Source organism: Ambystoma mexicanum, chromosome 10 (genome assembly GCF_040938575.1).
Source record: "Ambystoma mexicanum isolate Mex_15411 chromosome 10, UKY_AmexF1_1, whole genome shotgun sequence".
Classification (NCBI taxonomy): domain Eukaryota; kingdom Metazoa; phylum Chordata; class Amphibia; order Caudata; family Ambystomatidae; genus Ambystoma; species Ambystoma mexicanum.
In genome coordinates this window covers 622539918-622564678 of record NC_090932.1, presented here as the reverse complement: position 1 = coordinate 622564678, position 24761 = coordinate 622539918, and the positions used below count along the sequence as shown (strand labels likewise).

Below are 24761 nucleotides of genomic sequence, written 5' to 3'. Positions count from 1 at the left end.
AACAATCCTTTGACAGAGAAAAAAACACAATTGCGAAATAAAATAAGGGCTGCTGCCAATTACGAACTTGCTATCAGGCTGCAGATAATCTGCACTTTAAAAACACACTGAACTTTGATATAGATGACATTATATTCCAAATTGCAAAATTAAGCTCCTCACGTGTCCCTGTGCGGGATGGCCTAACAAACACCATGCTGAAGACCCACCTAGAAGCTTGGGCTGATATTTTATTCAACATATTCACCAACTTTATACAAATTAGATAAATTCCACCCACTTGGAAATAATTTATCGTAATTTTCAAAAAAGGCAACCGTCAACTCCCACAGAATTATCGAGCAATAGCATTACTAGACATCCCAGGGAAGATATTCAACCGGCTCCTACTGAAGGATTTCACCAGGTGGGTAACTGAAAACCAATTAATGGCTAAATACAAAACTGGATTTGTCCCTAGCCTATGAACGTCCTTTAACTTGCTTGCTCTGTCGTTAGTCAAATATAGAGGTCAACACACAGGCCAAACTACATACATGGATTTAAATGACTTTAAGACAGCCTTCAATTCCATCTCAAAAGAACTGTTATTCGAGAAACTAGAGAAAGCCAAATGTCAAACATGAATCAAGCAATTTTACTCAGAAACCTTGATCCAAGTCCGCCTAACACAAGATGGCCAATTATTACGTTTGATCCAGACATTTATGGGACTTAAACAGGGGTGCATTTTTGCTGACACCCAGTTCATTCTTTTTATTGCTGACATTGGCGAAACTTTGAAGGCTGTATGTTCAGACTCACCAAAACTAGGCAACTCCGTATTATGGCTGCTCTACGCCGACGATTTGGCTTTACTCTCAAAAACCCCAAAAGGGCTGCAAAGTCTCCTCCATGCCCTTCAAGACTACGCTCATAAGAACCATCTTTTTATAAATTTAGAAAACACAAAAAGTACTGATATGCCCTAGCACTAAAAACAAGCAAAGTTTTAAATTGATGCTTCATCAAATAGCTATGACAACCAGCGAATATTGTTACCTGGGGATAAACACGAACAATAATCCAGCCGATCTACCCTACCATCTGGACGTGAGAGCCAAAAAGTATTCGGCTATCTCACAGGCCAAATTAATACATAGAAAATTTGGTGAAATGTCCTATAAACAGGTAATTATATACTATAAGCAAAATGTAACTCTCATAGTCATGTATGGAGCTGAGTCTAGACAGTATAAGGGTATGAAATACTGTACAAAGCTTTAAGGATTAATTTGGAAGAAAGCTTTAAGGCTCTCAGCTTGTCTGACCATGAAAATTATAAGATACAAACTAGGCTTGTTATAACTCAATATTATTGTAATTTGGAAACGGTTAACTCTTTACCAAAAATGTTTATTAGCTCCGAAAACAGATTCGCTGCCAACAATCAGAGCTAAATTAACTACTCCTGATTTTGACAACTCATAAATACCTTGAGCCGCATAGCAACAGAACATATAATTGCAGCAGACATTACAATTGATTTACTAATGACTAATCCTAATAAAGCAAAATCCAAACTTTGTTTGTATGATTGGCAAAACACGTGGCAACCAATGCAAAAATATCAGTGTTGTAAAAACGGGCATTTCAATTTAAAATCTATGAATAATTGGGAATTATACATCTTGAAAGTTCCGTTGTCAAAAGATCGGAGAATGATTCTCCGATTTAGATTAAATATAGGGCCATATACGAATAAGGACAAATGCGAAGGCTGCAGATAAAGCTTGACGACATTCTAAGGATATTGCCGAACCAGAAACCCTAGAGCATATTCTAATCTACTGCCCTGCACTCCTAGAACTGCAAAAAATCCACTTTCACAAATTCTTTAAGGATTTTAATATTGTGACCCCTGAGATACTACGGATGGAGTTGTTCAGTGGACAGCATATTTTAGTGACCCTGGCAGTTATGAATTTTTTTTACAGTAACCAATTTTAGGCTTAGTACTGAAACCTATTTTAATTACGTTGAACCAAAGTTTGTTTAAAATTTTGTAAATTATCTCCGTTATAGCTATCCGATGCGATTAAGATGCGATAATGAATGTCATACACTTGAAATTTCCACTTAAGTGTTTATTCTTAGCTAGTGAAATTTTAAGGTAACAAAACGTATTTAAAATGTCTTTAAAATTGAATTGTGGATCATATGTACTGTGTTATTGCAAGGTTGATTTATTTAACCAAAACAATAAAATAAAAAAAAATAAAGGGTCAGACAGGGCTTCTTGGCTAGAATCCTGTCAATTGAGAAACAGAGGTGGGCTTGAGCCAGACTGCCATGAAACGGTCTGAAATGGCTGTATTGAAAAAGGGAGGTGCGTTCTTAGGTGGCCCGTGAACCAAAATGTTATTTGGGTCATACTGCACATTTGACACTGCCAAATCAGTGATTCCCCAGACAGTCAACTGTCCTGGCAACTGTTTCCTAAAAGAACACATTAGGTTTCCCATAGGATAAATTAGCACTAGCTAGGAATTCCTTCAAATATTGTGCTCTGCTTGACACACAATTCTATGAGTATGTTGTTAGAACACAGATAATTTTATTAGTTTCATTATTTTGACAGATAAGGCAGGAAGAGCAAACATGAAAATGACCAAATTAGGGACAATATACATAAGGCTACCCAACAGCACAATACAAATGTACAAATTTGGGGTGGACCAATAAGCTGTGATGTTGTGCATGTGTTATTCCCAATGCATATTAGTTTCATTCAATATTTACAATGCAACAGAAAACAAATCTTCAAAACACATGTTAATTCTCAATATAGTACACTTATAATTTGGTATAATTTCAATGTAAAAATACAATAAGATTGTTAAAAATGAACGGTGCAAAAACAAATTTGTGATGTGTGGATAGAATCTAGAGGATGCGTCCACTCAAGGAGCTTGGTTTCGTCAAACTGGGTCCTGATGTGGAAAAGAGCCCAGCCTTCATTGGGACAAAGAAAGATTAGAGCTAGGAACACAGTTCTGGAATGACCAAGAAGTGTTGGCGAAGAAAACCTCTCCGTTAAGATAGGAAAGAAAGGATTTCCAAAGTGAGTGCAGATAGGAAGCAAAGAATTTCCATAGCGAGTGCAATTACATAATATTTGAATGATGGTGCCCGTGAGGTGCACGCTCTTGAAAAATTGAAAGATACCTGCAGTGGGCAAGATTCTAGTCTTAGAACAGGTCTCACATTTCTAATAGATCGTTTGCATGCTCCACTAAATTGAGATGTTAATTTTCAATAAGCACTCCTGGTTAGGGTCCTAGTTCTGTAGGATGTCAATAAACAATGAGATATGGGTATGTGGTGACCACCCTGTGGGTGTGAACGAAATGGAGAAGGATGCATGGTTTCCCATTGGCTAAAGTTTGCATGAATTAAAGCTCAGACAAATTGAACAATCTGCTGCCACCCCAAAAGTTGGAAGTTAAGTCAGTTACACATTTATCCTACCCTGGAGAATTTCTTGGGGAAGACTTCCACTTATTCCTCCTCGATGGATTTCAGTTCATCGTATAACATGGTTATATTGACAGTCATTTTTCTGATGTTTTTTTCCTCGTTTTTTTTTCTAAGGAAAAAACTCATTGAAAAATATAGGGGGGTGGAGTGTATGTAAGGGGTAAGGGATCAGGAATAGAAAAAAAAACAATAGGGGAGGAGGATACAAATTCAATGATTTTTGTCGTTAAAAACATTTCCAAAAATACGAAAAAAAGACACTGTAATAACATAAAAACCAGTTCATAGGTTATGGAACAACAATCTTTGGCTCTCAAGATGTTTTGGACTACAATTTCTGTCAGCCCTGGCTAGCATAGACAATGGTGAGGGATCAATAGAGTTGTAGTGCAGAAGGAGAGCCAAAGGTTGCAGACCCCTGCCATAGGGGATATGCGACCGTACTCAAAGACTCGTTCCATCTTTGAGAGAAACTGGGTCCTGAAGGCTGGTATGCACCTCCGACTTGCCTCCGCCTCCATAGAGGAGCTGGCGCTGGGTAGCTCTGATGAAAAACACGAGGAGTCTGGTTTTGAGGCAATGACATTAGAAGGAAGAGGAGAGCAGAATGAAAGGGGAGCAGTCTCCACATTGGGGTCCTAAAACTAGCATACAGTGGTGCAGTTTCTGCTCAAAGAAGGGCCTATGCCAGCCCCAGAAGGCACATTGGGCCGCTATTGCACCACCAACAAGACTGTAGCTGTTAGTGCTTTGATGAAAATACCCAGAATTATGGGCCAGAGCTGGTGGTTAATGGTACCTGTACTAGGTTAGGTGGTGATTCTTAGTTTGGGTCAGAGGCTGATTCCCTGGAACAGGAGTGGCGATTTTACATCCTGGTGGATGGAGAAGAGTAGTGCTCAGAGGAGTCACTTGGAGAGCAGGGCTCCCTGGGGTGCTTCCTTTTATTGTCCTGCATATTGTTGTCCTCACAGGAGCGAGGCCCATAAGGTTTAGGTTTTTCAACCAGGCAAGTCTTGTCTTTGGAGGGGGAAGCTTACAAAGAGGCTCAGGACGTAATGGAGGTCCATCCCACGCTTCTGGAGAGTGGTGAAAAGCTTTGAGCATGCACCCTTAGCGCACTGGAGTGCACAGACGAACAAACTCCACACTCTTCCATGTCATGGTCGTAACCCAAGCACCAAAGACAGCGCTTATGGGAGTCAGACACAGACCTCTCGCAATCCATGCAGGGGTTCAAGCCTGTGCAAATTTGAGGGGAGACATGATACAAGAACAATTGCAGCAGGCCAAACAAGCAAGAAAAATAAAGATGGAGGTCATTTGATGTAGCTCACTCCTTATATAGTCCCCAAGAAGTCACACCCATAGTCATTGTTGCAAATGAAGCTGAGCAGATGAAGCCACAGATTGTCCCCCGGCGGCTAAAATAAATTCAGAAGCCAGACTGATGCCTGGAAACTATTTCTAGGATGAGAAATTTTGGGAGGAAGGAGTCCAAGTGTGGCTGTGCCCTAGTGAGTAGTGTGGTGGGTGAGAAGGAGGACACAGACACTGTGATGACATTTCCAATATGTGTTTATTAAATAATAGGAATAACACTTTTCTTTCCTTAGCACTATGTGGTGTTGCCTACCCATATGAATAACAAAGGTGCTCATCAGTCTTGAGGAAATGTCCAAAAGAAAAAAAGTGTGTTGTCCAAAACTCTAACCCTAACTGACCCTATCACTAGTCTAACAAACCAAAGTCAAGAGAATGACTCCCTTCTCCAGATGGTGTATTGGTCTTCTCCAGGTTATTGGGCCTTGAGTATTCTTCTAAGTTATAGTCTCCTCGGTGGGGTATCTTTTCAGTATATATAAGGGTCCCCCTACTCAGCTGTGGTGTCTCCTGTGGGCCTTTCATCTCTCTTCCCATGGTAGTGTGACCCCAGTTTTAATGTACTTGTTCCATAGTGTGCTTAGGGTTCTCCTTCTCAGAATATTATAGTTCAAGTTTATCAATTTTAAATTTAGCGTTTCATCAATCTTACTGGGAGGAGTTGCCTTCAATTTTATATGCACGTTTCTTTTAGTTCATAACGAGTCCCCTGTGGCCTCCTGGTCCTCACGTTATCCCTGTTACCTCTATCCTTCCAGAGGAACGTCTTTGGGACCTGCAGTCACTCAGGAACATTCTTTTCCTTCCACTTCGTTGTTGGCTTGCTCTAGCCGGCGTCCTTTCTTCATTCCGCTCAACGTTCTGGTATTCCATCTGCTACCTGGATAAGTTGCTACACTCTCAACCATGTGGTGTCGGAGTCACTGTGGTCACGACACCACCTATGCCTGGGTTCTCCTTCTCTTGACATTTTCCGCCTGCCATGCTGGTTTTCCAGCATCTGTCTATCACATTCAGAGTGGATCTGAACTTCGCGGTCTCTGCTCGGCTCCACCTCTGTCAGGTTTTACACTTACAAGTGATCTCCCCTGCTGGCATATGCTTCTCTCTCATTTTTCCTTCATGCGGCAGGTCCTCTCTCTTGAACCTCCTCGTCCCAGTTCATTGAAGGTTTTATCTTAAAGCGACAAAGCCTCTCACTTGATGAAAATGACATACTTCATTCTTGTCTTCAGCCAATGTTCTGAATGTGGTTGTGCTTTTGCATATCAGATCGTCCCATGAATGCCATCACGGGGAATGGCTTAGGGAGTTCCTCAGCAGAATGAGAATCCTTCTCCCAGTGAGATCCCACTTGCCAGACCCATGGGCAAGGTCTTGCAAAGCGGGCTCATATCCCTAGCATCAACGGGGAAGGCCCTAGTAGAGAAAAATGTTAAGTAATGCATCAGTGTGATTCGCAACAGAATTCCTCACTCAGCCCCCAGGTTCCTATATAAACCAGGCATCTGCAACATTACTTTGTCAAAAATGGGACAAGTCCCGAAGAACAGAAGAAGATGCAAATCTGAAGATGAATTGTGGGGAAACCCCCCTAGTCACTGTAATCTTACAAGTATCATTATGATGGCAAAACAATGCCATATTAAGAGAGAGAGGACATGCGCCCGGGTGGTAGTTTCTTCCATTAATGCAGAGTTACGAGTCGCATAGGAAGCTCTTAAGGGCCCGTACCTCCATCAAATCCTTGCTTACCAGTCCCTGTGCTGACCTGACTGAAAGAGGAAAAACACACTGGATACAGACAGGACTGGAAACCGAAAAAGCCTGACGGCTGACGTTTCTCTTCCAGACAAGAGAACGTATTTGCAAGCACAACATCTCTAAGCTCCAAAAGGCCTCAGTGTCATTGATAACTGTAAAAGCTGTTTAGCGAGTCAAATCCTCAACTCAGCCAGCAAGAGATCTGTGAGCAGCCTGAATTCACAGGCTCAAATGTCCATAGGGCCAACTAAGAACTTCATCCATCCAATATTATTAAAATGGTATCATAAAATTATAACTAACTAAAAACAACTTCCAGCGCTTAGAATTGCAGCAAATCTGCCATAAAGTGCTGTATTAGAATGTTTTAGAATTGCTATAGGATAGCAGCTGCCTCCATAGGGGTGCATAGTGCTCCTCTTCCTCAGACTTGCAACAATATTTTTATGTTGGTTCTTCAGTATGGACCTTGCTGAATCTGTCCTTCATTGAAATTGCTGGCGAAGGTTGATGTAACTGCAAGCACTGATGCAATCATTGGCACGGCTACTGAGTCCAGATGCTTGCGCAGATGTTCTGATAATGGCTATCATGATCATTTTTACATTTACTTAATGCCTGTACTGGTCATTTGGAATTCTGCTCTCACTCATCAATTCTATAGTGCTGTTCTTCTACCTCCTTTCACTTTCTTTCAAAGGTAACAGTTCTACCTCAAAAACAAGACAATGCAATACGAATCGTAGAACCAGCTGTCGATATGGTGGAAACTATTTGGAGAAGAGAATAATAAATCTTGCAGTGGGTCAGAAGAAGGACCAGGTTCTGCAATTTAAGAGTGAGTTATTAAAATAAATAAAGAAAATGCCTTTCTATCCCTATCTCTATGGGTTCCCCTCTGTGATGATTCACTAGGTGACATCACTTCTCCCCAGGAGGTAACCCCTTCCCATGAGGCTAGGAAGGTGAGTCTGCTACTCAATAGTCCCCATAGGGGTGGTTTAATGTGGCAGGACCTCATGGGGAGGCACTCCCCACCTGGGGACAAGTATGACCACCTAGGGTATAGGCCTTCTGTTGACGTCCCAACCCAACATTCTCTGGCCCCCCTTCCATCACAAACCCCTTTCACGAAGATAAATATATGTTCTATTGTAATACTCTCAGTACAGCCCAGGTAGAAAAGATTAGGATGAGGAAGGTCACAGAAGATGTGAAAAGTACTGACCAGGCAAGTACTGATACTAGGTGGCCCTGAGGCAAAAAGGTGCAAATGTCAAAAGGAACAAAGGACTTTCCACCAGGGAGGAGCTGGCAACAAAAGGTAAGTCGAGACAAAGGTCTATACAAACTGTCAAACCCAGCTGGGTCAATCCAGCCCCGGAGTAGCGAGAGGGGAGGAAGCTGACAAACGCAGGAGTCCAGAAGCAGCAAAGACCAGAGACTGGTGGACATGAGCAGGAAGGAGAGAGCGTCTCCAGCGGGCCCAACAGCATCTGATACAAGGACCAGTGGAAGAAGGCGAGACAGGAATGACCTCCCGCAAGGGGTGGACTCTGTGGTCCCACAATGACACAGAGACTGCAGGAAGACGACCGATGAGGAAATGCTGCAAAACCACAGAAGACCGCAGGAAGTCAGGAAGAGACAGACATCAATCCCTGGAAGAGCTGGCGTGGTGCAAGAAGCGCCCAACAAGTAACGGGATGCACAGACAGACCGGTGGGGACAAGGTGTTAGGGAGAATTCTCATTCTATGGCTAATTTCCCTTACCTATCGAGTCCCCCAGCAGCTTTGCTGGATTTGAAGGGTTTGTTTTTTTCTCCTGCTAAGAGTGTGACTCTTTTTCCCACTCTTAGGCATTTTTTTGCTATGTGTGTTCTAGGTTATTTTTCGTGTTTAATGTCTATGGGGTTTATCTCACCCTCATAGGAACCATCTTTTTACACATGTGTTACACAGCACCCTCCGTGCAGTAACAGGGGTGTAGTAGCGACCCCCAAACATAGACTCTATACCCTGGGACTGACTACTGTCTCCCAGGGCATGTAAAGTCCCCATTGACTTTACTAGTCAAATGTTACAAACTAAACCGGTACAACCCATCTTAGTATGGAGGTACTGGGAAGGGTTAATAGTTTTTCCCCGGTGTTCATTTTCGAGAGGGTACCGTACAGGCCCTCTCTCAAAAGTTTCTGGCTGGTTTCTGGCTGGTGGCAGTGGTTACTACCGAAAATATTCGACCGCAAATATTTCCCTATGGGATTTTCCCATTGTTCGAGGCTACCACATTTACTGACAGCCTCTTACATACCGCCAGTTTATTCTTATATTAACTTTACTCCGACTTTGATATAAATTATTTCTCGTGTCTTTCTCTAAACTCCTAACCCAGGTCGGGGATCCTTTGTTCGTCCTTTTGGTGGGCTTCTACCGAGAAGCCCTCCTTTCAGCACCACTGAGTCTGGGGTAGGTCCACTGTGTGGGAGGGGGAGTAGGACCCCTGGACAGGGTTGCTGCAGCAACTCATGTCACACTCTAACCTGATAGGCTGGAGTGTCTCCCGCCAAGGTGACCACTCCACTGTGTGAGTGACAGCTACGCTGTATGAATGAGGATCTTTTTTCATAAAAGCAGGGTCCTAAGGACTGGAAGAGCAAGACGTTGCCACTGGAACTATGGAACCAAAGGGGAGAGAAGCCAAAGACATCTGCACGACTAAACCACCGGTGAAGCCCTGCTGCAGCGTCTCACCACTTTTCTCCACACGACGAGAGGAGATCTTCATCTGAAGAGACTTTTTCCCTTGAGCTGGTGGGGCCAACCAGTTTGCCAATCGCCTTCTTGGACCTGCCTTGGTCGAATGGCCAGTGCCCAGCACTTGGAGGCCGGATAGCCAGGCAGCCATCCACCCGGACCGTGATTTAAAGGAGCGTACCTTTTTTTTCGTTGGGCAGCACCGCGGCTGGTTTCATCCCTAGGTAGTGCAGTAACTCGAACCTTCCTCCACGACGAGAGCCTCTCTTCCTCTGCTGGATCCCCCGAACTGCAGGAACTACCAGGAACAACCGCCACCGCAGGAGCCTCTTCTTCAGATTAAGGTACTTTGTTCCGCCAGGCCTTCCTTTTGATGTGGTAGCGCTAAAGGTGTTTTAAATCCTTTAGCTACCTGTTGGGTTGGCCGCTCCTATCGTCTAACATTGTCTTTCGCCTTCTGCATCCACCTTTTCGAAATCGTTAACCAAAGACTTGACTGCAGCTACAAGAACATTTTGCTACTAAGCGCTTTGTCCTGTACCACTGACTCTGGCACAGGCCTATTGACTCTGGCTGAATTTGTTAGAACTGCCTTCTCTAGATTGCTCCTTAAATAGAACTGTGTTGATGCACCTAATTATTTTAACCACCTCTTCCTTCCCACTTTTAAAACTTGTGAAGTGCCATTTTGCTCAGTTTTCATTTAAGTATTCTCTATACTAAAGTACTGCCTTGCCTAAACTTGTTCACACACTTCTGGGAAGTGTTGCTAGGGTCTGTAAGAAGATATTCCTGTATAAATTGTGCTCTCCCTCCCTTGTGAGAAATTGCTAGAGTGCCATTTGTGTTTGGTTTTCATTGTGCCGTTTTGCTCAGTTTTCACTCTCGCTCAAACTTGTCTACAATTTAACTAGGGAGTTGTGTATACTTTTCTTGACTGATTTCAACTTGCTTTTTTAACTGTGATTAATGTGTTCAACTAGAAGTGTTTAAAATAAATATATATATTCTTTTTAATTCAAAGCTTTAGTCAGTGTTTCCTTGTATCATAGTACTGCAACCCTATTGTGTAAACCTTGAATACTGCTCATCTCCCTCTTGAGATAAGTCTGACTGCCTAGCCACAGCTACCAACTACATTTTTGTGGTACAGACTGATACCAAAGGGGATTTTATTGCTCATACCTGTGGTCTTAATCTTCTGTAGTGCTCCCTAAGGGAACTGCACAGGATTCTGCCTAACACAAGGGAAGAGTTGAGGGGTCTTTGCTTCTAGCCATCAATGTGTGAGTGCATCTGAGGAGTACTTCCTCGTCTTAGTGGAGACAGCAAAACCACTGACCACCAGCGAAGGGTCGGGACCCTGAAATAGTTGAAAGAAGCAAAAGAGGAGAAAGTCCACAACCCAGTGGCACAGGAAGACCACTGAATACAGGATAAGGGCCGGGAACCCAAAGCAAAGTGCAATAGAGCATAAGGAAACATGTCCCCAATTCAATGACCAGAGGAATGTCACTGAAATTATAGAAAGAGTTGGGACACTGTAAGAGCCTGGGAACAGAGGCCAACGGAATTGCTGATCTGGCAGGAGTTAAGAACATTACAAGATATATGTCGCGAAACTGGGGAAGGGAGTTATATTCCCCATGGTTCAAAGTGTGTGGACACTGTGATACATCCATAGACACCAGGAGAAGGGAGGCATTCTCCTAGCTTGTACCTTTTCGTTAAGAGAACTGTTCTGAGTGCACCAGGAGAAGGGAAGTATTCTCGTGGTTGAAGGTCTTTTGTGTTTGAACTGTGCCAGGAGAAGGGAGTCATTCTCCTGATTTAAGAGTTTACTTTATTTAGCATTCTTATGTTTAAGTGCAAGGGATAGAAGTAGGGATTTGGACAAGGACAGTGACTATTACTTGCCAGACAATCTGACACTTCCTTAGTTTTAGGTTGAAGCAGGGAAAACCCTCAGAGTTAGAGATAGATGTTTCTTTGTAGTATACAAAAATAAAAGTTTATAACCAAAACTATGCCCACTCTTGGTCCTTCTCATACTTTGACATTCGTACTTATGGCGTTAGATGTGGGATGGGACCCGATTGATACGAATCGGGGAACCCTGAGATACTCCAAACTGAGTAACCAAGCCCACAGTTGCTACTAGTGAATCCATAAGGTTTGACCTGCACAGTAGTCGGGATAGCTCTATAAAAGCAAGCGAACATCAATTAGTACCTACAGGATTGGTTCTGTCAACACCCAAGGGCACCCACATCCGAATGGTGTCAAAGTCTGGTCTAGCATGGAGGTACAGAATAGATGTAATGGCAAGCGTAATATATCCAGACTATTGTATAGGGGTGACATAAAAATCCTAGTGCAAAACAATGGGAAAAAAACATACCAAGTACAAGCTGGGGAGAAATTCATCCAGGGCATCCTGGAACAAGCCCTCTTTTCCAAACCCGTGGAGGGAAAAGAATGTGACCTCATGGACAGAGGCACTAAGGGGTTTGGAGAGACATATAAGGAACCCCAAGCTGGGACAAGACCACCAATTTCCCGCCAAGACGAAGAAGACAAAACTAATTCCTGACCTAGGATTTGCCCAATGCAATGACCGCATCCTATCAGAAGCTTTCCTCAAAGTAATTCCTGAGGAGGAAGGAAGGGCAAAAGATGGCCCATTTGACTTTTTAATGCAAGGCCTGCTGTATAGGGAGGATATCGCACCTGAGGGGTTCATTAGAACACAGATTGTGGTTCCACAGAGGTATAGGAGAGAAGTCCTGGAGATCTCCCATGCTCACCTCACATCTGGACATTTAGGGACAGCAAAAACCCAAGGGCGATTTATCAACTGACTTTAATGGCCAGGGGGTACATGATGATGATAACAATGTGGTGGCAACATATATCCTCTGCCAAAAGATATCCATGCGCTCTCCTCACCCGACACCACTACAACCCTTACCTATCATAGATGTCCCGTTTTCCAGGATTGGAATGGACATCGTAGGTCTCTTGGAACCGGCTAAATTAGGCAACAAATATATTGTAGTTATTCTAGAGTATGCAACATGTTACCCGGAAGCCTTCTCGATGAAAAAGAATTGCGGAGTGGGTGGGAGTGTTGCTTGTGTTCGCTGTTTGCGTTGTGGAAGAAAACACTGGCAATGGATGCCTTATGCCAGCCACAACCTGCATCTCGGCTTGAGAGAACAAAAACATTACCGCCTCTAATGCGAGCACAGCTACGCCGATGTTACTCCGCATCGGAGGTGGAAGATGACATCACTGGGCACGAACAAGTAAGTGCTAAAATTGCATACATAAGAGAGGGGGTTACTGAAAAATCCTATGTAACCCCTACTCTAACAAATCATAAGAACGTACAGCTCGAGAACGCTGCCCCTGCCTGCGCTGTACCAGTTCACCCCCATTGTCAAGCTGAAACATCTGAAACATCTATAAATATAAATGCGGGGGTTAAAGTGTGTGTACATACTCCAAGAGGGGGGGCGTGTTTGCGATTGTGATGATGTAGTTGTAATTTCAACCCTTACAAAACTAGAAAGCAAACTGCTGGATAATAATAAGGGTCTCACCAAGGAGATACACATGATGAAAAATGACTTGAGCGGGTGCCAAAAGCAAATATTCGATGTCTCAATTTAACTAAATCAACTACACCGACTAAACAAATGAGCGAGGTCCCTCCCCTGTGCGTTATTGCATGGCGCATAGTGGATAAAATGAATAAAGCAACAACGAATAATCGGAGTAAACCTGTTAGGTGGGACCCTCCTGTGTGTGTGTTGCCCCTTTAAGGGGGATGTGTTTTCCTAATGGTGCTGGGCAGGAAAGCATTTATCTATGTTCTTGTTAGCCATCCTTGTCGACGCTGGCACAATGCACTGGTTCTTGTAACACTAGCCATGGCAGAATGGATTGGCGTCTGAGGTGCACAGTGGGGTCTCGCCTCTCGGGCCATCCGGCAGCGCAGAGCGCCTGTTCCCCGGTGCTGCGGATCCCCACCCCGTTGCGTCCTGCGTGCGCAGCTTTCCAAGCTTGATCATGCTGGTAAGATGTACAGTACACAGAGCGCCAGATGCTTAGATGCTCCTGGCCTGGAACCCTTAGGAGCACAGGGTGGCAGATCCACTTTATGGCACTGTCGGAATAGTCTGTTTTGGTGACATGTGGCTGCCTTCAGTGCTTAGGGTCTGACTTCTCGGCGCTGATGATCTGGCTCATTACCCTCTCTAAGCTACCATGGACGACGTTTCAGTAGGAGTGGCAGTGCTCCTTCCGCTCTGCCAACAGTCTCGGGGAATGCAGGAGGGATGCATGACTCTGTGTCGATGTGGGGCACCAGGTAGTAAAGCTGCCTCTAGTCTCACTCTACTGTCCAGCCCAGAGTCCTGCACAGGAGCCTCACTTTTCTTTGGTCCCGGTCAGAGTCACTCTTTTGATGTCACCCCTGAAACTCCCCACCCACCTTTTCCAGAGACGTTACACTGGCCAAACCCTTGGCTCCGTCACCGCATTGCACGCCAGCCACCTCCATTCTTGTCAAGAGCTGGTGCTGCTACCGCTTGGCGGGAGGTTCCATGCAGGTGGTGCAGCCCCTTTCCTCCAGATGATGGCACCGGGCCCGACACCACCCAGGTCAGGTATTTGTGCGCGGTTTTCCCGCGAGCACAGCAGATGGACGAGTCGCCCTCTCCCATGATGGAAGTACTGCCACACTCACTGCAATCATCCCTGTTGCCATTAGAGCTTCGCATGCGGCCTTCAGCAGCGATGTGTAGGTGAGCAGATTTCTGCTTCCGTGGTCTTGCAACTGCCTCGCATTCTGAGCCCAGATTTCACTGTGTGCAGCAGGAAGATGATTGCGCAGTCGTCTGCGGGAGGTGTTTTCTTTTGTTGTGGCACAGCGCTGCCGGACGGGACAAGGGCTGGATCCTCCCCCGGCCGCACAAGCACCCTTCTCACAAAGGGCCGCGGCCGGGGAGGATCCACAGCAACAGCCATTTCTCTTTGCCTCTCGCCTGGAGGCGGGGCAACACTGCTCTCCTCCATCTTCGTGGCGAAAACGCCACATGGGTGCCTCGGTGCAGTGCTGACTGCCGGGCACTTCGTTCTTCCTGGGGGAAGGGCAGCATTCCCCCCCCCCGCGGTGACGACCCGCGTGGGGAAGGGAAAACGCACGCGGTCTCTCCCTATCAGAGCAGCCTCCACTGCCGCCAGGTCTAAAACACGCCGGGTGCCGGCGTGACACGGCGGCCCTGCACCACAGGTGCCGTGAAGACTCACCGTCCGCCTGTCAGCCCAGAATCCTTATTGGGCTCAACCAATCCCCGCACCCCGAAGAGGGGCGCCAGTTTTCTTTTTCCTTTTGGGCTGACACCCTCACAGCACAGCGCACAGCGAACGCCGCAGGCTGGATCCTCCCCCGGCCGCACGAGCACCCTCCAAGCAGAGGGCCGCGGTCGGGGAGGACCCACCATATAGGGGCGGGGCCAGGACGGCCTCCCTCTTCGCGGCAGACGCCGCTCCTTATCCTCTTCATGGGGCGGGCCATCACGGCCTCCACCTTCTCACGGCATATGCCGCCGGGGATAGTTCACAACATGTCCCACCCCAACGGGTGATATTCATCCCCTCCCCCTGCACAAACGAACGTCGCAGGAGACCGGGGTGCCACCATGCCTCGATCCCGGCCGCAGGAGCACCCCCGCAACTGAGGGCTGCGGCCGGGGCGAAGCACGCCATGGCTCATCTCACCTTCATCTTCTTTGCGGCGGAACGCCGACGGGTGTGTGTCTCACCGCGGGGCAGCCCGGGCCTACACCGCCCAGTGCCACAGCAGTGAGGCGCAGGCCACGCAAGACCGCGGTGGGGCTGGAAACTCTTCACCCCCCCACCACTTCCTAGCAGCAGGGGGGCAACACGGGCTCATGGTCCTCGTCGCCATTGTTGGGGGTCGCCGGCCATGGTCATCCGGCAGGCGCCCCTGGGCGCTATCTCTGCTAGCGCCGTGCAGTCCCACTAGGTGTGGGGGCCTGCCCTGGACATCCGTCATGGCCCCGGGTGCCATGGGCCTCGGCACCCTGGGGTGGGGTCACAGCCTGCCAGGCCTCTGACTGAGTGGACCTCGGCTGCCATCCTGGCATGCGGGTCCCTCAGTGTCTAGGTGTGCAGGCCTGTGCCTCCACGTGTAGGCCTGGGGCCTACATGGATAATGAGACATGGACTCAGTCGTTCCTCTTTGGGAGTCTGCAGCCGCTCTGTCTCACGTGCCTGCAGGGGCTCCTTTTATTAGCTTGGGCCATGACACAGTCATGGCCCATCTTAAAGGGGCCATACACGTGAGGAAAACACATCCCCCTTAAAGGGGCAACACACACACAGGAGGGTCCCACCTAACAAAACCTGTCGATGCTGCAGAAAACAAAGTGTGTCAAAGGTGGAACACTGAATGCGACATGCCCATGACGTCAGATAATTTTGAAAGAGAAAACGGTAGGCAAAAAGGCAACCCAGAAGGGACTAGGTCGAACTGGTGCTTTGAGACACAAAATCCAAAGCAAAAAGGGCCCAATAGCATATTTCAAGATAGGCTGCCAAGTAGTAGGCAAGATTCTCACACTAGGGCTCCAGCCCTGTGTCCCATACTAGTCTAAGCCACAGTAGCCCACAATCACATCTTTTCCAGGTGACACCAGGGCCATCATCCATCAGGGAACATCATCACCCTCTTGGTCACTGTGCCTCCCCAGGGGTACCCCACCTACATCTCCCTACCTCTGACACTATGGATTTAGCACCACTTCCATCCACCTCCTCTATTTGGGATGCATGCCCAGTGTCTTCCCTTCCTGCAATCTGTTCCAATGCTGCCTGGATAAGGCTAGATTGCAAGGCATTCTGCAAAATTGGAGATTTACACATACATCCTGCCATTGTCCTTAGCCAGACAATAATAACAGCGCCAGCACTATGCCTTCACAACTTTCTATTTTAGTGTGACATCAGGCCAAATTGACATAGCTCTCAACCATTTGTCTCGCAAAGGCGGGTGAAATCACCCGATTTTGTTTTTGGCGGGTGAGATGCCCAGTGGAATGAATGGGCGTGCAGGAGGCTTGGCGGGTGAGTCAGCCCTTTGCAAGGCGGGTGACACCCGCCAAAAGCGGGTGAGTGGAGAGCTATGAAATTGATAGGCATACCTTCAACCACACACTCTCCCCCTGCCTCATCCGCTGTATGTAAATAACGCCTGCAGTAAATGGCGCCTCCTACAAACTCTGATTTTTCATCAATGTTTGATTACAACCAGGCAGGGTTTCACACATTACCTCAGCCTCTGTATGTCAACAGCGCCCACGCTACACGACGCTGCCCACCGGCACTGTTGTCCCATTAGCAGGCTAGTACGATACGGCAGAGACACTCCTCCCAGCGCATGCGTGAGGGGACTAGTGTCCATGCATGCCGACAGGGACACCACACAGTGCCCTCGAGCTGCGCAACTAACCCCTAGCGCGGGCACATAGCTGCGCACCATTTACGAACCGTTTTAGACACTTGTCTAAAACACATGCGCACAACAGACAGCACACCACTTTGCCGAGAACAAGTGCGGACACAGCCCCGAGCTTTCCATCATCCCACAGCGGCCAACTACGCTTCTCTCCCCAGCCCTTTGGAGGTAGGCTCACGTTCAAAGCAGCCTCCCCCAGGCTCTTCTACCGCATGCAATACGGCATTCTCCCTTAGCCATTCTATCAATGTCTACCCTTCTGCATTTTACAGGAGCCATTATCACAAGAGCTAAATAATTCCACTTGTCTTGGACTGACTCTGGCCCCACGCAACTACACGGATTTACCTCCGGCGCAGCCCTACAACAGCCCGCTCCTATGCTGGGAAAGAACTTGGTGCATGCTTGGTCTTTTCACCACCAGATTTAAGATGGCTACTTGGCAGATTTTATATCAAGCAGTACTCTTAAACCACTCTTTCTTTCTTTTCTTTTCTTGATGTGTGCTAGATCTCCAGCTTTTCCAGCGGACATCCCTGCCTATACCAGACTTAATCTAGAATGCCAAACTAGGGTCTCACACGTATACTGCTACGTTCCAGTCCAAGTTTGATTTCTACCCTTCCCTTCCCAGCCCGGACGTACCCAAGGTTAGTTTAATTGTATCCCCCATACCAGAATACACATCCACATGTGTTTCTGTGTCCCTTTTTTAACTGTTGACCCAGCACTACTTGCTGTTAATGTAAAAATACGAGCAAGTAATCTATCTAAAACAGGCCATTTCTGTTTTCTCTTCTTACACATTGTTTTAGGCTACCACAATCCTACTGGCCCAGAAGAAGGCTGTCCACTCAAAAGCCGAAATGTCACTGCGTCAGTCTAACATCAGGGAATTTTATTTCCCGACGTAGATTATTTTTTTTGGTTTGAATATTAGGAACTAATTGTTTTTAAGAATGGTTTTCATGAAGAAAGCAATCTCCTGTTAAACCCAACATTGTTTTCCATTCCTATCCCAGAACCTGTGTTTAGTTTAGATGTGGGTAAACCTGGTTCTGAACATTGCCTCCATTCCTTTATTACACACAATGACAATGATTTTTTCTTGTGTATATATGTTGTTCATTTGATTTTCATTATCAATACATGTAAATAAACACATGTCCCCTGAATTAAGGGGTTTACAGCAGTTGTTATGGTTTATTCAGATATATTCTGTTATTTCCTTTAAATGTGAGCATAATTTGAAATACTTGCATGCTGGGAATAGGGTGATTATCTTTAACACCACCACAGTTCCCTGTAAACAATACAACATTCTACAATTCGAGAATGGTTTAATTCATTCGGCTGCTACCATCCCCCCAGTTATACATGTCAAGCCCCAAGCCCAGTTGCTCAAGTACAAGGAGCGAATTAGAGCCAGAACCAACAGGTGAAGTGAGCGCAACATCTGACAATCAATGAAACCTGCTAGATGCAGATGTCAGGTCGCGAACAATCCAAGAGTAAGTGTTTCTACCAACAATGACATTGAAGTTAAATCATATGCAAGAAGTAGAAACATATGAGACAGAGAAGAAACGACGACAGGTGGGATTCCATAGCAGTTGCAGACCAACTAATCAAAAATCAGACTCAAATCAATGCAACTCTGTCAGGTAATCACCCAGTTCTCGAACTGCAGAGTAAACTGGAAATGCAGCAGTCTGAATATAAGACCCCGAGAAATAACTGAAACTGTGATGAACTTTTTGTTGATATGCATCAAAAAGCTCATGCACAGCCGGTTCAATACCATATGTTTCACCCCCACAAATGCAGAAGAACGGACTCAAGCCTGAGACTGGTTGTACTTTGTTCTAAAAAAAGACTTAGCTCAGACATGGATAGACAAAGAAGGACGTGTGAGTCTCACAAAAGAAGAACTGCGAACAGGAAACAAGCTCATGCTACTTATATAAATTAATCTTCTGAGGACTCAAATGAAACGTCCTCAGACTCCTTGTTTGTAGAAAGGCAAATTCCTAAAGTGAGAAGGTCGATACCCTGATAAAGGAAAAATTAAAAAAAAGAGATGTTAGAACAGGTGATAAATGAGCTGGGGCCGAATCTAGTCTCAGCATTTACTATCACAGTTGCTCCCTTTACAAAATTATATGAGCAGCTAATGATAACTACAAGGACCAAACTACCTTAATTGCGCTCTTGAATTCAAAGCTGATGAATATGGAATTGACATTGCAGGAGATGAAGCTGCAAGCTGTTAATGACAGCAAAACAAATGAAATCTCAAATCATCTACTTAGAGAACAACTGAAAAACAATGTAGACGATAAACGTCTGCTTGAAAAAATAGCGAGAGAAGCCCTGTCAATTTTAAAGAAGCAACAGTTTACACGTAAAGACCCAGACGAGATGACAGTGGAAAGAAGAGGAGAAAGAAAAGAGACAAAAGAAGTCACGCAAAAAGAGTCAACCACACATGTAGCTATCACAGCTAACAATAAAAATGTGGTGGTGGACCCCAGTATAAATGGCAGCAAAAGTGTGTCTGGGGCCTGCCTCCTTGGATCCAAAGAAGTAGCCGTTAGTGGTGGAGTTTTGAAAGATCGAGTGGAAGGCAATCCAAGTGATACAATCTCTGAACTTGCAAAAACAGCGATGGAGTAGACTTCTGACTTAACAGTTGTAACTCTGACAAATCTACCAACTGAAGGTAACCTCTACCCAGATCTTGAGGCAATTGAACAGGAAGCAGACTTATCAATAGCCTTACCATCTAAATCCTCTAATGCTGAAGGATTTATGACAATGCCTCCAATGAGGAGTAAAAAATGGCTGAAAAACAGCATAAAAGAGAAATAAAGTTTATCTATCTTCGATAAAACAAAAAGACTACCATATGCAAGAATAGAGTGTAAAAAGAATATACAGATGAGACATAAATAAAAAGTAAAAAAACATGCCTATCTGAAAAAACTTGAACGTCAAGAACTCATGCACATTTTTAAGGAATAATAAATCCTTCAATGTGATAATTCAAACCGAAGCAGCTAAAAATCAGCTGGGCCCGCGAGAAGGGGCTAAACCCTCTCTTCAAGAAAAAGATTAAAAAAAGGAAAACGAGGGAAAATGCATCTTGCTGGAGGAATCCAAAAACGAAGATGGAGACTTGGCAAATTTATCTAATTACGATTCTGACAGAGTTGAGGATGAAGAAGAAAGGGTCGGCGAGGACGAAGTACGTATCATCCTCGACTCTGACTTAGAAGATTAACCGATGATGGCCCCACCGATTGAAACAAAAGAGACGATTGACAAATGCACAAAAAGAACCTGCATTATACTCACGATTCCGAACAAAGATAAAAAAGAGAATGCAAACGTGGATGACCAAGCCCAGTGTCTAAAGAGATTTCTAACACTTGAAGAGAGGCGATCTCTAGCCTTAAGTAAAATGGCCAAAACATGTAAACCACTGATAAAGAAACAGAGCAAAAAGCTCCCAACTGATGAGAACAATTATGATTCAAGGCCGCAGAGTGGAAACTCTATTATTAGAGTCAACAAGCGAAAAGGAGATCAAAAGTATGATCAAGAAGATTATTGGAGAGAGGACAGAAGACAGACTGTAATGGCCATAAAAAGAAATGTCAACGAAAAGCAAAAAAATAGATTCAAATTACTGCCTTCTGCTGGAAAAAATATTTCTGTCAGATGATGGGTTGATCCTGAACAGATACAACGTGCTGCTGTTATTTCATCACATTCCCCAATTAAGATCAATATCATCAAATGATATTAAAACAGTTGCTAGTTGGATTGCTAGTGCTCTAAATATAAGGCGTGACAGCTAATGCCCAAAAAATAACAAAGAAATAATAATACAGATGGCCTTGTGGAATATGCAAGGTTTCGCCCACCTATTTGGTAATGTTTCAATACATCTGAAAACACTAGACATTATATGTCTACAGGAAACCTGGCTGCAAACTCTCCCATGTGTGGAAGGCTTTGAATTTGCCTTGAATCCAGCTATCAAACAGTTGAAAGGGCGTCCGATGGCTGGCCTAATAACTATGGTCAGAATCGAAAATGGCTTCCGTATACTGAGTTCATCAAATCCATCACCATACATACAACAGACTATTATCAAATTGCAACAGCAAAATTGTGAAAATAACGAAAAAATGCATATCATGAATGTATATTGGCAACACAAGTCCACAGACGAGTGCAAATTCCTTGATTCGATATGTGAATTAATTGACACCATTATGACCAATGAGGAAACATCTAATATTATATTATATGGAGGTCACAACATGGAATGTGTCACACTGGACCAAGGCAAGCATAAGATTGCCCGAAAAAATAAGCACTTCAACTTAATAAAAACTGCTGGGATGATGAGATGGAGGCCAGAGAAATGTCATTACTGGATAGAAACACTAGTGGAGACATGCCACCAAAATCTACATGGAAAGGAGATCATTGCAAATCAGTATTGGACTAATTTTTTTTTTTTTTATTTGTTTATAACCTCATAGGTTTTTACAAAACATATTCAAAATTCGCATTCCCTGTTGCGCAGTTTGTGTACTTCCTAAGGACACCACTCCTGGAGACTCCTTTCATTACTCTAGACTCGAGAGCAGGCTTAACGTGGGTGCCTCCTCAGGGCACGCCTGGAGGTGCTTTTAATTTGGCCCATTAGCTCTTTGCAGGGCGACAGTCAAAAATTTTGCGGCTGTCCTGGACCATTTAGCCGAGTCCCCGGCTATCAGCCGCGACCAGGAGGTTTCCTCATCCAACATCTTTGCTTCGTTGAAGAGTGGTGTCAGATAGGATTGTCTCTCATAGGATAGGGCTGGACATATCATTAATAGATGTCGGAGTGATTCTCGGTTGTCCGGCACACTGCATAGACGACACTCCGCCGATGGGGACATCGCTCTACTAGATAGAATTTCTCTAGTAGGCAATAAGTTCAGCCGTGCCCGCATAAAGGTTCTTCCTAGATTTTTTTCCGGGAACTTGTCACAGTACTTTAAGGGTTCCTTTAGGCGATTGTGAGAGGGAGGTAGGTGCTTTAACGATTTGTATGAAAGAGCTTTTTCGTTTGTGCAAATCCAATCTTGCTGCTCTAACTTTGTTTTGACATGGATTTGAAATCAGTATTTCTTCATCACACACTACCGCCTCCATAGCGATCTTGATTTTTTTTCCCCAATCTACCAAGGCTTTGCAGTTCCGTCCTTGTAGTTCAGCCGCCACGATTTTAAAAATCGGGGGGAGCTTTGGAGCAAGATTTTCCTGTATAGTTGAATTGCACCTATGGTCACCACCGCACCGAGAGATAGCAAACCTAACTCTCGACGGATTGCTGGAAGGGGAGCTGACTTAGGTAGGCCTAATACTGATTTCCAGATGAAGCCTTCCAGACGTGACCATAGTTCATCCGGGAGATTGAGGTTTGCCGCCATGCCGTAAGTAATGGTTGGAACTACTTTCGTTTTGTAGAATTGCAGGGCGGGGAACCATGAGAATTTTCCAAATTTCCCATCGACTGCCCGCATTTGAGAGGTTAAGTTTCGCGCTTTGGACCAAAGCGAGTTTTGGAGTGAGTTTTCACGGAGCGTGTTGTCAAGCATTACTCCGAGATATTTATATTCGGTTATGACTTCGATTTTTGTTTGTCCCAAAGCCCAGCCGAAGGTTGATTTAGTGCTCTTTGTTGATTTTGAGAGTATCAGGATTTTAGTTTTCGTTTTGTTGATTTGCAAATTGTTCGTGCTCATATAGGCCGCCACGTTGGTCAACTGGCGCTGAAGGCCGATTGCTGTTTGGTCCAGTAGAACCAGGTCATCGGCATACCATAGCCCAGACACTTTCTCCCCTCCTACTTTTGGAGGGAATGCTCTCACCATTTTCTCAGACTCTTGATAGTCCCCGATAAATGCAATAAACAGGGCCGGGGCCAGGGGGCATCCCTGTTTGACTCCCCGTTTGGTGTAAATCATGTCGGAGAGGGCCCCTTGCTGGTTTAAACGGACCCTTAACGATGTTTCCGTGTAAAGTGCCAGGATGGGGTCGAGAACTGGTCTCGGACAGTTCCATGCTGTCAGTTTGGCCCATAGCTTAGTACGATTTACTGTATCGAATGCCTGCGAGAGGTCTATTAGTGCCATGTAAACTTTAGTAGCTCCCCTATTTACGTTGGCTTTGATTATACACAGGATCAGAAGATTAATTGGACTAATTCTATGTCTCAGAGCCACTGTTTGAGAACATTCACAAGCTTAATGTATTATCCATGCCGCAAAGTGATCATAATTTGGTTAAAATCAACATATTTGGAAATAAAAAGATCACTGATGGTACATGGAACCACATAGTGAATTTAATGTCGGGAAGAAATGGACTAAGAATGGATAGTGCTAAAATCACAAAGTTAATAAAGACACTGACTGATAACGAAAACAGCAAACGAATGGACACAATAGAGTACTCTGCTTTACTACAATATTACAAAGAAAGACAAGACAGAGGTAAAATGCTGAGCTTTAAACGACAACATGGCAATGATCCTGACATTACATCCAAAAAAGCGCGAGCTAAGAAAAAAAACACAGAGATCAGGAAAAATACTAAAGTAGATTGAGTTAAAGAGGTGAAATCATGCTATAAGAACTGGCTATGCTCTCAAAAGCACATCATGCTGCAGCGAGATGCCGAAAACATGTTGAAGATCATGGCACAGAAAAATCCAAAATTGTTTTGGGCAATTATTAATAATGTTGAAGCGCCCCAACACTCAAACCAATGCAATATGGTCTCGGAGGCACAATGGATTGACCACTACAGAGCGTTGTTTAAAAAGCAAGGTCAAACCAAATTCCATCATTATGAAGGTCAAAAGACCTGGGAAATTGAGATCACAAAAGAGGACATATTAGAGAACATCAAGCGCATCAGCATGTCAAGGGCCCCTGGCCCAGATGGGTTGCCAAATCTAATACTTAAACACCACCCTGAAGAGTGGTCTGAGTTTTGCTACAACTCATTTAAAAATATCCTGAAAGAACGTAGGCTTCCGATATCATGGAAGAGCGCTATTATGGTGCCAATTTTTAAAGAGGGAGCAAGAAACAACCCTAAAAAACTATAGGCCAATAGCACTCTTAGATGTAGTCGGGAAGATTTTCGCAACACAACTGCTAAATCATCTAACAAAGTGGATTAAACAAACTGGAGCCGCTGACGTTCATCAAACAGGTTTTGTAAGAGGGGTCAGCTGTGAGCTCAATCTATTGTTGACTAACCTGTTAAAAGATGGACGCCATTAGGAAAAAAACAAAAATATATCTGGCCTTTGTCGATCTGGTCCATGCGTTGACAGTGTTGATATCGAGTTACTTTGGAACAAGTTGGCGTAGCGGAAACGCCCCATAAGCTTATTGTACGCAATTCAAGAACTCTATTCCAATACTGAAATAAACATTTGACTCAATCAAAAGGGATCTATTTCGACCGCAATAAGAACATCCAGGGGTGTTAAGCAGGGTTGCCCATTGGGAGCTACCCTGTTTAACCTGTTTATTGCAGATGTTGGAAGAGAAATAGACGAAGTGCGAGCTTTTGCACCGAAGATCAATGGGAACCGCCTGAGCTACATGCTGTACGCCAATGACATTGTCTTATTAGATGTCACGCAGATCGACCTGCAGCGTAAACCTTCTGCCTTGAAATCACACACGGAAAGAAATGGATTGGTGATAAATG

At 44.8% G+C, this 24761-nt stretch overlaps 1 protein-coding gene and 1 long non-coding RNA gene across 4 annotated transcripts in view; one reads left to right on the top strand and one right to left on the bottom strand.

Annotated features, from left to right (window-relative positions):
* Positions 1-24761, bottom strand: part of LOC138491599 (ubl carboxyl-terminal hydrolase 18-like) — a 1142981-nt gene that overhangs the window by 96390 nt on the left and 1021830 nt on the right. The gene's annotated exons all lie outside the window — the stretch shown is intronic.
* Positions 16792-24761, top strand: part of LOC138491601 (uncharacterized) — a 357008-nt gene continuing 349038 nt past the window's right edge. Inside the window, exon 1 of the long non-coding RNA XR_011276049.1 lies at positions 16792-17138. This is a non-coding gene — a long non-coding RNA (uncharacterized lncRNA). The remainder of the gene's footprint in view (positions 17139-24761) is intronic.